The sequence below is a fragment of the Orcinus orca genome, chromosome 2 (assembly GCF_937001465.1).
Source record: "Orcinus orca chromosome 2, mOrcOrc1.1, whole genome shotgun sequence".
Lineage (NCBI taxonomy): Eukaryota > Metazoa > Chordata > Mammalia > Artiodactyla > Delphinidae > Orcinus > Orcinus orca.
The window spans coordinates 197947961-197960359 of NC_064560.1; the positions used below are offsets into that span (position 1 = coordinate 197947961).

The 12399-nt window shown below is 34.6% G+C and overlaps 1 non-coding gene across 1 annotated transcript; it reads right to left on the reverse strand.

Moving 5' to 3' along the window:
• Positions 1-5561: 5561 nt before the first annotated feature.
• On the reverse strand, positions 5562-5668 carry LOC117200298 (U6 spliceosomal RNA). Its single transcript, XR_004481772.1, has one exon. It is a non-coding gene; the product is annotated as a U6 spliceosomal RNA (small nuclear RNA).
• Between the last annotated feature and the right edge of the window lie 6731 nt (positions 5669-12399).

A 12399-nucleotide genomic window follows, 5' to 3' on the forward strand; every position in this document is an offset into this window, starting at 1 on the left:
TATAAGTGAAATAGACCTATTGTTTTCCTTGTATTGACCATATCTGAACTTGGGATAAATGTTATTTTCACCTCATAAGTTGGCAGATTTCCCTTATATTCTATTTCATTTTCTGGAACAACTTCTCTAAGAGTATTTATCTGATCCTTAACTGTTTCGTAGAACTCTCATCTAGAGCTCTCTGTCGCTGAGGATGTTTTGAGGGGAACGTCTTTGATTGTTATTTCAATTTCTTAAGAGCTCAAGTTTATTATGTTATTCCAATCTTCTGTCTCTTTGTTTTATGTTTTTGACTGCTTGATCTATCAGTTTCTAAGAGGGAGATTTTAAATGACAGTTTTAATTGTTGATTTATCTAGTTTAATCCACAGTTTCATTGCCTGTGGCTTCATGTATTCCAACGTTATCTTTTTAGGAGAACATATGTTCGTGACTGCTATATTTTTTCCACAATACTTTTTTTATTGAGGCCTAATTTACACATAGTTAAATGCACAGATTAGAAGTATACAGTTTGATGATTTTGACAAATATGTACACCATGTACCCAACTCCCAAATCAAGATGTGGAACATTTCTTCACCCCAGATAATTATCACATGGCCCATTCCAGTCACTGTTCTTACTTTCCAACAATAACTAGTTTGCCTGTTGCAGAACTTCCTGTAAATGGAATTGTACAGTAGGCATTCATTTGTTTTCAAGACTTATTCATGCAACATAATGCTTTGGATATTCATTCACGGTCTTGCATGTATCAATCACACAAAATCAATTCCTTTTTGCTGCCAAGTAGTAAACCACAATTTATCCATTCTCCTGTTGTTTGTCATTTGGGCTATTTCTAGCGTTTAGTTATCATGAATAAAATGTCTATGAATAGTTTTATACAAGTATTTTATGTTTTCATATCTCTTAGGTTAGTAGCTAAGAGTAGAACTGCTTAATTATGAACTAAGCCTATATTACTTGTATAAGTAATCGTTAAAGGATTTTCCAAAGTGGTTGTAGCACTTGACATTTTCACAGTAATTTATGAGAAGCTTGATTGTTCTATATTCTCAGCCGCCCTTGATATTGTCGGTTTTTAATTTTAGTCATTCTGTGGGTATGAAATGGGCTAAATTCATTGTGGTATTAAATTGCATTTCTCTGGTCACTGATAATGCTAAGTACCTTTGCACGAACATATCGGCCACTTGTATATCTTTTTTGGTGAAGTATCTGCGGTGTGCTCCAAGGACAAAGAAAAAGATAAACTCAAAGAGCCAATATTGCCAGAACAAAGAGTTACAGGACTCCTATCACTCTGTCACAGTGTGACCATTGCAATGTCCCAGAGCCCTCCCAAACAGCATGCCCTGTCCCTTTCCCATCCCATATAAGGAAAGACATTTGCCCCGTTTTTCTTCCACTCAGCACGCTGAAAGTATACATACTCTGCCCAGTCAGCAGATGACTTAACAGGTTCCCTGGCTATAAAAACAGGCAAGCAACCCATGCTCATTGTTGGCTCTCCCTGGCTACCAGGAAGTCGGCCCGCTGTTTTTGCAGTGACCCTTCTCTTTAATAAACTCTATCTTCCTTACATTCTGCCTTGTGTCTGGAAATTCTTTTCCAACCCGCGTGTGGACCACAACAGTATCTATGCAAATATTTTACTCATTTTATAGGGCTATTTTTTTCATTTTGATTTATAGTAGTTATGTATATATTTGGGCTATAAGTCCTTTTTCAAATATATGTACTGTAAATATTTTCTCCCAATCTGTTGCTTGCATTTTCACTTTACTAAAAGGAGTCTTTTAATGAGCAGAGCTGAAATCTTTAATTTTTATAAAATCCAGTTTATCATTCTTTTCCTTTATAGTTAGCATTTTTGGACCCTAAGAACCCCTGCTTGCACCAAGGTCCCATAGACATTTTCCAGTGATTTATCTTTTAAATTTAGGTCAATGATCCACATTAAAACAATTTTGTATGGTGTGACGATAGAGTCAAGATTCATTTTTTTCCCATATGGTTATCAAGTTGTTCCAGTATCATTTGTTGGAAAGAGCTTCGTTTCCCCGTGGAATTACACTGGGGCTTTCATCACATTTCAATTGGCCATATATGTGTGAATCTATTTCTAGACTCTATATTCTGTTACATTATCTGTTTGTCTAACCACATGCCAATACCATACTGAAATAATTACTGTATCATTATGGCCATTCTTGAAATCAAGTGGTGCAGGTCCATCAACATTGTTTATCTATTACATTCTCGTGTTGGCTATTCTAGGTTCTTTATATCTCCATATAATTTTTTTTTTTTTTTTTTTTTTTTTTGCGGTACGAGGGCCTCTCACTGCTGTGGCCTCTCCCGTTGTGGAGCACAGGCTCCGGACGCGCAGGCTCAGCGGCCATGGCTCACGGGTGCAGCCGCTCCGCGGCATGTGGGATCTTCCCGGACCGGGGCACGAACCCGCATCCCCTGCATCGGCAGGCGGACTCTCAATCACTGCGCCACCAGGGAAGCCCCATATAAATTTTTGAACAGCTTTACTGAGATATAATAACTGACATACAATTAACTGCATATATTTTAAATGTAAAATTTGGTAGGATTTGAAATATATGTATATACCTGTGAAACCATCCCCACTATCAGGCAAATGAATATATCCATCGTCCCCTGAAGTTTCCTTTGGTCCCTTTGTAATGGCTACGTTCCCTCCTCCCCTCCCTCCAGACAACCCCTGACATGCTTTCTGCGCTCAGATTAGTATGTACTTTCTAGAGTTTACTTATATGGAATCTACTGTAGGTACATTTTTTTAATCTGATATCTTTCACTCAATTTTTCCGAGATCCATACATATTAAGTGTATCAATAATTCTTTTCTTTCATTGCTCAGTAGCGTTTCATTCTATGAATATACTAAAATTTATTTATCCGTCTACTGATTGCTGGAGATCTGGCGTTGCTTCCCATTTGGAGGTATTAAAAACAGACCCACTATGAATACTCGTGTACAAGTATGTTTGTCAACATGTGCTTTCTTTTCTCTTGTGTAAATATCTGAGAGTGGCATGGCCAGAACATATGGTGGGGGTATGTTTCACGTTTTAGGAACCGCCAAACTGATTTTCAAAGTGGCTGTGGTGTTTTGCATCCACACCAGCCATGTATGAGAGTTTCAGTTGCTGCACATTTTTGTCAGCGTTTGGTTTGGTCAGTCTTTTCATTTTAACCATACTCTTTAGCATGCAGTGCTATTTCATTGTGGTTTTTTCATTTTTATTTTATATTGGAGTATAGTTGATTTACAATGTTGTGTTAGTTTCAGGTGTACAGCAAAGTGATTCAGTCATACATATACATATATCTATTCTTTCTCAGATTCTTTTCCCATATAGGTTATTACAGAGTATTGAGTAGAGTTCCCTGTGCTATACAGTAGGTCCTTGTTGGTTATCTATTTTATATACAGCAGTGTGTATATGTTAATCCCAAACTCCTAATTTATTCCTCCCCTGCTTTCCTCTTTGGTAACCGTAGGTCTGATTTCCATGTCTGTTTCTGTCTTATAAATAAGTTTTTTAGATTTTAGTTTTTTGTATCATTGTTTTAGATTTCACATATAAGTGACAACATATGACATTTGTCTTTGACTTACTTCACTTAGTATGATCATGTCTAGGTCCATCAATGTTGCTGCAAATGGCGTTATTTCATTCCTTTTTATGGCTGAGTAATATTCCATTTATACGTATATATACCACATCTTCTTTATCCAGTCTTCTGTCAATGGACATTTAGGTTGCTTCCATGTCTTGGCTATTGTAAATAGTGCTACTATGAACATTGGGGTGCATGTATCTTTTCAAATTATGGTTTTCTCTGGGCATAAGCTCAAGAGTGGGACTGCTAGATCATATGATAGCTTTATTTTTTGTTTTTTTAAGGAAACTCCATGCTGTGGTTTTAATCCGTAGTTCATATATGATACAAATGTTGAGCCTATTTTTCTGTTTATTTGCCATCTATATGTCTTCCTTGGTGAAGTGTATATTCAAGTATTTTGTGCACTTTAAAAATTCGTTGTTTTATTTTTTAACATCCTTATTGGAGTATAATTGCTTTACAATGGTGTGTTAGTTTCTGCTTTATAACAAAGTGAATCAGCTATACATATACATATACCCGCATATATCCTCCCTCTTGTGTCTCTCTCCCACCCTCCCTATTCCACCCCTCTAGGTGGTCACAAAGTACTAAGCTGATCTCCCTGTGCTATGTGGCTGTATCTGATAGTATATATAAGTCCATGCCAATCTCTCACTTCATCCCACCTTACCCTTCCCCCTCCCCGTGTCCTCAAGTCCATTCTTTATGTCTGCATCTTTATTCCTGTCCTGTCCCTAGGTTCTTCAGAACCTTTTTTTTTTTTTTTTAGATTCCATATGTGTGTGTTAGCATACAGTATTTGTTTTCCTCTTTCTGACTTACTTCACTCTGTATGACAGACTCTAAGTCCATCCACCTCACTACAAATAACTCAATTTCGTTCCTTTTTATGGCTGAATAATATTCTATTGTATATATGCGCCACATCTTTATCCATTCATCTGTCGATGGACAATTAGGTTGCTTCCACATCCTGGCTATTGTAAATAGAGCTGCAATGAACATTGTGGTACATGACTCTTTTTGAATTATGGTTTTCTCAGGGTATATGGCCCATAGTGGGATTGCTGTGTCATATGGTAGTTCTATTTTTAGTTTTTTAAGGAACTTCCATACTGTTCTCCATAGTGGCTGTATCAATTTACGTTCCCACCAATAGTGCAAGAGGGTTCTCTTTTCTCCACACCCTCTCCAGCATTTATTGTTTGTAGATTTTTTGATGATGGCCATTCTGACCGGTGTGAGGTGATACCTCATTGTAGTTTTGATTTGCATTTCTCTAATGATTAGTGATGATGAGCATTCTTTCATGTGTTTGTTGGCAATCTGTATATCTTCTTTGGAGAAATGTCTATTTAGGTCTCCTGCCCATTTTTGGATTGGGTTGTTTGTTCTTTTGCTATTGAGCTGCATGAGCTGCTTGTAAATTTTGGAGATTAATCCTTTGTCAGTTGCTTCATTTGCAAATGTTTTCTCCCATTCTTACAGTTGCCTTTTCGTCTTGTTTATGGATTCCTTTGCTGTGCAAAAGCTCTTAAGTTTCATTAGGTCCCATTTGTTTATTTTTGTTTTTATTTCCATTTCTCTAGGAGGTGGGTCCAAAAGGATTTTGCTGTGATTTATGTCATAGAGTGTTCTGCCTATGTTTTCCTCTAAGAGTTTTAAAGTGTCTGGAGGTGGGTCAAAAAAGATCTTGCTGTGATTTATGTCATAGAGTGTTCTGCCTATGTTTTCCTCTAACAGTTTTTATAGAGTCTGGCCTTACATTTAGGTCTTTAATCCATTTTGAGTTTATTTTTGTGTATGGTGTTAGGGAGTGTTCTAATTTCATTCTTTTACATGTAGCTGTCCAGTTTTCCCAGCACCACTTATTGAAGAGGCTGTCTAAAAATATGGAACGCTTCACGAATTTGCATGTCATCCTTTCGCAAGGGCCATGCTAATCTTCTCTGTATTGTTCCAATTTTAGTATATGTGTTGCCAAAGCAAGCACAGGTTTTGTTTTTTTACTATTGAGTTTTGAACATTTTTGTATATTCTAGATACAAGTCCTTTATCAGATATATGCTTGGAAAATATTTTCTCTTAATCTGTAATTTGTCCTTTCATTCTCTTAAGAGTGTCTTTTGAAGAGCAGTTTTCAATTTGGTGAAGCATAATTTATCAATTTGTTCTTTCGTGAATCACACTGTTAATATCATATCCAAGAAATCTTTGCCTAACTCAAGGTCACAAAAATATTCTCTTATATTTTCCTTTAGAAGATTTATGGTTTTAGGTTTTACATTTAGGTCTAAAACCTGTTTTGAGTTAATTTTTGTATATGGTGCAAGTTACAGATCAAAGTCCAACTTATGGGCTACTGGTACCCAATTGACCAAGCACCATTTGTTGAAAAGACCTCCATTTCCCCATTTTTGTACTCTTGTCAAAAATCAGTTTTGCAGTCCAATTTTAAACTCACTGTTCTGTTCCATTAAACTATTTGTCCATCTTTGGTCCATATCATACTATAGCTTTTTTTTTACATAGTTACAAAACATTATTTCTTGTGATAGGGACTTTGAAGATCTACTCTCTTAGCAGCTTTCCAATATGCAACACAGTATTATTAATTATAGTTACCATGCTCTACGTTATATCCCATTGACTTATTAATTTTACAACTGAAGATTGTACCTTTTGACCCCTTCACCCACTTTACCCACTCCTCCACCCCCACCTCTGGCAACCACCAGTCTATTCTCTGCATCTGTGAGCTTGGTTTTTGTTGATGTTTGTGTCCTTTGTTTGTTTTTAATTCCACATGTAAGGGAGATCATACAGTGTTTATATTTATCTGTCTGCTTTAATTCACTTAGCATAATGCCCTCAAGGTCCATCCATGTTGTCGTAAATTGCAAGATTTCATTCTTTTTTTATGGTTGAATAGTACTTCATTGTATATATACACCACATTTTTTCATCCATTCATCCAGCAATGGACACTTAGGTTGTTTCCACGTCTGGGCTATTGCAAATAATGCTGCAATGAACATGGGGTGGTGTATATATCTTTTCAAGTTAGTGTTTTTACATGATAGTTTTTTAATAAGTCTGGAAATCAGAGTTAACCTCCTAACTTTACTTTTATTTTTTCAAAGTTATTTTGGCCATGTTAGGTCCTATGCATTTTTATGTAAACTTTATAATTGGCTTTTCCATTTCTACCAAAAATAAAGCCTGTTGGGTTTTTTATTGTGATTGCATTAAATCTATAGATCAATTTGGGTCGATTTGCAATTTTAACAATACTTAGTTTTCTGATTCATGAACAAGAGACTTCTTCTCAATTGTTCACCTCAATGGTTTCCTGTCTCTCAGGGATCACTGTCCGTCTTTGCCTGATGTTGAGGGTCTTGAAAAACATTGTTTTATATGTTTGTCTTATTACTATTGTTTCAGAGGAAAGAGTGCATTTGATCCCTGTTACTCCATCTTAGCTGGAGGTGGAAGTCCATTTCTATATAAATTTTAGAATCAGTTTATCAAATTCTATTAGAAAGCCTGCTGAGATATTGATTGAGATTATATTGAATCTGTAGACCAATATGGGGAGAAGTGACATTTTAATAACATTGAGTCTCCGACTTATGACTATGGCACGGCTCCCCATGTATTTGCGTCTTCTTTAATTTACGAACACAATACATTTAATTTTTTATGTTTTATGTTCTTTTAAATGGTATTATGTTTAAATTTTATTTTTCAGTTGTTCTTGCTAGCATTTAGAAATAAATTTGATTTTTGTATACACACCATTTATCTTGAAACTTTGCTAAATTAACTTATTACTTCTAGAATAAGGGGGTTTTGGGGTAGATTTTTAAAAGAGATTTTCATATACAGAATCATGTTATCTGAGAATAAAGAAAGTTTACTTCTTTCTTTGTAATTTTTATATCTTTTACACTTCCCTTGCTTTATTGCAATTGCTATGACCTCCAGAACAATGTGGAATAGAAGTAGTAAGAGTGAAAATCTTTGCCTTATTTTTCATCTTGGGGGAGAAAGTTCAGGCTTTCACTATCAAGTGTGATATTAGCTATGGGTTTTTGGGTTTTTTTTGGTACATTTCCTTTTTTGTGGAAGTTTTCTAATATTACTAGTTCACTGAGAGTTTTTTTTTAATTTTTAAATCATAGGTAAACATTGAACATTATAAATGCTTTTTATGCATCTATCAGATAGATGATCATATCATTTTTCTCTTTAATTTGTTAATGGGATGACTTACCCTGAACTATTTTTTAAATTGTTAACTGAAATTTGCATTCCAGACATGAACTTAAGTTGGCCATTATGTATTATCATTTTATATACTGTTGGATTTGATTTGCTAATATTTTGAAAATTTTTGCCTCCAGTCCCTGAACAATATTGGTCTGTAATTTTCTGTTTCTTATAATATGCTTTTCAGATTTTGGTATCAGATGGTCCTCATAAAATGCATTGGGAAACGTTCATTCCTATTTTCTGAAAAACTTTGCCTAGCGTTGGTATTATTTCTTCCTTAAAAGTCTGATGAAATAAAAAATGAAGCCATCTGGGCCTGAAGTTTCGTGGGCCTTTAATTATAAATTCAAGTTCCATAATAAATAAATATAGGAATTTTCAGATTTTCTGTTTTTTCTTATCTTTAGTAAGTTGAGTTTTTCAAGGGAATTTTCCATTTCATATAAGTTGTTGAATAAATTTGCATAAATTTGCTCATGATGTTCCCTTATTATCTTAGTAGTGTCTGTAAAATAGTAGTGATGGTCTCTCTTTCATTCCGGATATTGAAGGTTTGATTTTTCTCTATTTTAAAAAATCAGTCTTGCTAGATTTGTATCCATTTATTAATGTTTTTAAAGAAGTGACTTTTGGGTTTCTTGGCTTTTTATATTGCTTGGCCATATTCTATGTAATCTACTTCCATGCTATCTTAACATAGAAGATAAGTCATTGATTTCAAATTTGTATTCTTTTTTTTTTTTTTTTTTTTTTTTTTTGCGGTACGTGGGCCTCTCTCTGCTGTGGCCTCTCCCGTTGCAGAGCAACAGGCTCCGGACGCGCAGGCTCAGCGGCCATGGCCCACAGGCCCAGCCGCTCCGTGGCACGTGGGATCCTCCCAGACCGGGGCATGAACCCGTGTCCCCTGCATCAGCAGGCGGACTCCCAACCACTGCACCACCAGGGAAGCCCCTGTATTCTTTTTTAATATAAACATTTTAACCTACAATGTTCCTTTAAAATTGATTTAGCTGAGTCCCACATATCTTTTAAAATATTAATTTTAAGAATACTTTTAGATTTATAAAAATTTTAGAAAGACAGTACAAAGAGTTCCTGTACACTACATACCTAGCTTCCCTATTGTTAAGGGATGATGGTATGATGTAAGTATGCATACAGATATAAGACAGGTATGATGTAAGTATGCATACAGATATAAGACAGATTTGTCACACTAATGAACAAATACTGATACATTATTATTAACTAAAGTCCTTACTTTATGTGGATTTCCTAAGTTTTTGCCAAATGCCCTTTTTTAGTTCCAGGATCCCATCCAGGGCACACGCAACAGTTTGTCATCATGTCTCTTAAGATTCCTCTGTGACCATTTTTCAGACTTCCCTTGTTTTTGATGATTTTGACAGTTTTGAGGACTACTGGTTAGGTATTTTGTAAATGTGTGTACCCCACGTATTTTGACATGTTGCATTTTCATCAAGTTTGAGATTTTTCTAATTTCTCTTGTCTTTTTTACCCACCCATTGGTTATTTAGAAGTGCATTGCTTCATATCCCCAAATTCGAAAATTTCTAGTTATCTTTTCTGTATTGATTTCTACTTTAATTCCATTGCAGTCAGAGAACTTACTCTTCATTAATTCTTCTGAAATACTATACTAAAATTTGCTTTATAACACAACATATGTTCTGTCTTGATGAAGTTTCATGGGCAAGAGGAAAGAATGTGTATTCTGCATTTGTTGGCTGTAATAGTCTATAAATGTCAGTTACATCAATATGGTGGAGAGTGTTATTCAAATGTCCTATATCTTACAGATTTTTGGTCTACTTTTTCCACAAATTTATGAAAGAGGAATATTATAGTCTCCAACTATAATTGTAGACATGTTATCCCTCCCTTTATTTTGTCAATTTTTGCTTCGTGTATTTTGAAGCTCTGCTTTAAGGTGCAAATGCATTTAGGATTAGTAAGTCTCCTTAATGAATTGATACTTCTAGTATGAAATGTCCCTCTTTAACACCAGGAGAATCCGTTTACATCTAATGTAACTATGGGTATGGTCAGGTTTAAATAAACTATCTAGCTATTTGTTTTCTTTTTTAACATCTTTATTGGAGTATAATTGCTTTACAATGGTGTGTTACTTTCTGCTTTATAACAAAGTGAATCAGTTATACATATACATATGTTCCCATATCTCTTCCTTCTTGCGTCTCCCTCCCTCCCACCTTCCCTATCCCACCCCTCTAGGTGGTCACAAACCACCTTAGCTATTTGTTTTCTATTTGTCCCTCTTGTCTTTTTTCTTTGTTCCTCCTTTCCTGCCTTAATCAAGTATATTTAACAATCCATTCTATCTCCTATTTTGGATATTTAAGCATATTTCTTTGCATTATTCTTTTCATGGTTACTATAAGGATCACAACATGTAAGCACGTCTACCTTGAATGAATAATATACCCCTGAATATATAAGAATCTTATAACAGTATGTTATTTACCCCTCTCCCATTTTTTGTGCAATTGTATATATTTCATTTCTACATGTAAGAAACTCCACATTACATTGCTGCATTGTTGTAACAGCAATCACTTGTTTTAAAAAAATTAAGAAAAAATAGTCTCTTTATTTACTACATATTTACTATTTTCATTGATCTTCATGTTCTCACCGATAGTCTATCTAGTAATATATCCCTTCATCATAAAGAATTTCCTTTAGCATTTCTTTTTCTTTATTTCTTTCTTTTTATAATTTCTTATTTCAGCACTTCTTCATACTTTTTGTTTTTAAATAGCTTTATTGAAGTATAATTGATAGACAATAAGCTTCATACATTGATTATATAATGTGATGAGTTATGCATACACCTGTGAAACAATCACTATGATCAAGGTAATAGATCCATCACCTCCAAAATTTCCCTTGTGCCCCTTTGTGTCTCTGTGTGTGTATGTGTGTGTGTGTTAAGAACCCTTAACCTGGGATTTTACAAAGTATGTGTGTGTGTGTTAAGAACTCTTAACCTGAGATTTTACAAAATCAAAATTTTAACAAAATTTAAAATTAAAAAATATTAAGAGCATAGTAAATTATTGTCCACTCTAGGCATTATTCTGTACAGGAGATCTCTTGAACTAATTCATCTTGCATAACTGAAACTTTACAACCATTGAGCAACAACTGCCCTTTCCCCACTCCTCCAAGCCTGAATTCTGAAAACAGAAAGAGAAAAGTGACTCATCACATACAGGGGAGCTCCCATGAGCCTATCAGTATATTTCTCAGCAGAAACCTTGCAGGCCAGAAATGAGTGGGGTGATATATTCCCATATGAAAGAAAAAACTGCCAACCAAGAATACTGTATTTGGCAAAACTACCCTTCAGAAATGAAGGAAAAGATAAAGACTTCCCCAGACAAACTAAAGCTGAGGTAGTTCATCTCCTAGACCTACCTTACAAGAAAAGCCAAAGGGAATTCTTCAAGTTGAAATGAAAGGATGTTAATTAGTTACATGAAAACACATGAAAGTATAAAACTTAACAAAGGTAAGTATATAGACGAGCATAGTTGAAAAAAATGAAAAGTCGAAAGTTTTAGCAAAGAAATAGAAAATATAAAAAATTCCTAATGAAAATTACAGAATGGGAAAATACAATAGCCAAATTAAGCATATCATTGGATGTGCTCAACAGCAGAATGGGAAGGACAGAAAGAAGAATCACTGAACTTGAAAAGAGAAAACAGATTTTAAAAATGAAGAGAGTTTCAGGGACCTGTGTGACTATAACATGAAGGTAACATTCATGTCATTGGAGTCCCAGAAGGAGAGGGGAAATAGTGTGGGGCTGGCTGAAAAACCCCCAAATTTGGCAAAAAAGCCATAAACCTAAATATTTAAGAAACTAAATGAACTCCAAAGAGATATAAACCCAAATAAATCCATGGCAAGACATGTCACAGTAAAACTCCTGAACACTAAAGACTATATATATATATATATATATATATATAGTTTTTTTTAAGCTTCCCTTGAAATAGTAAAATGATGACATCAGTAGACTGTGATGTTATGTATATAAACTAGTTCAACCACTAAGAAAAGCTATACAAAGATATACTCAAAAAGAAGTGAAGAAATGGAGCAAAGATTGCAGTAAGATTGCTATATTTTCTCAGAATTAAAGTATTAATCTGAAGTACATTGTGATAAATTTAATATACATATTGTAATCCATAGAATGATTAAGAGAAAATATATAGCTAAAAAAGTCAAAGAGGAATAAAAATTGCACCTTGAAAATTGCTTTAAACAATATAGGAGGCAGGAAAAGAGGAAAAGAGTAATAAAAACACATGAGTCATACAGAATACAAATTGCAAAGTGGTGGACATAAACCCAACCACCTTGATAATTATATTAAATGTGAATGGATTAAAT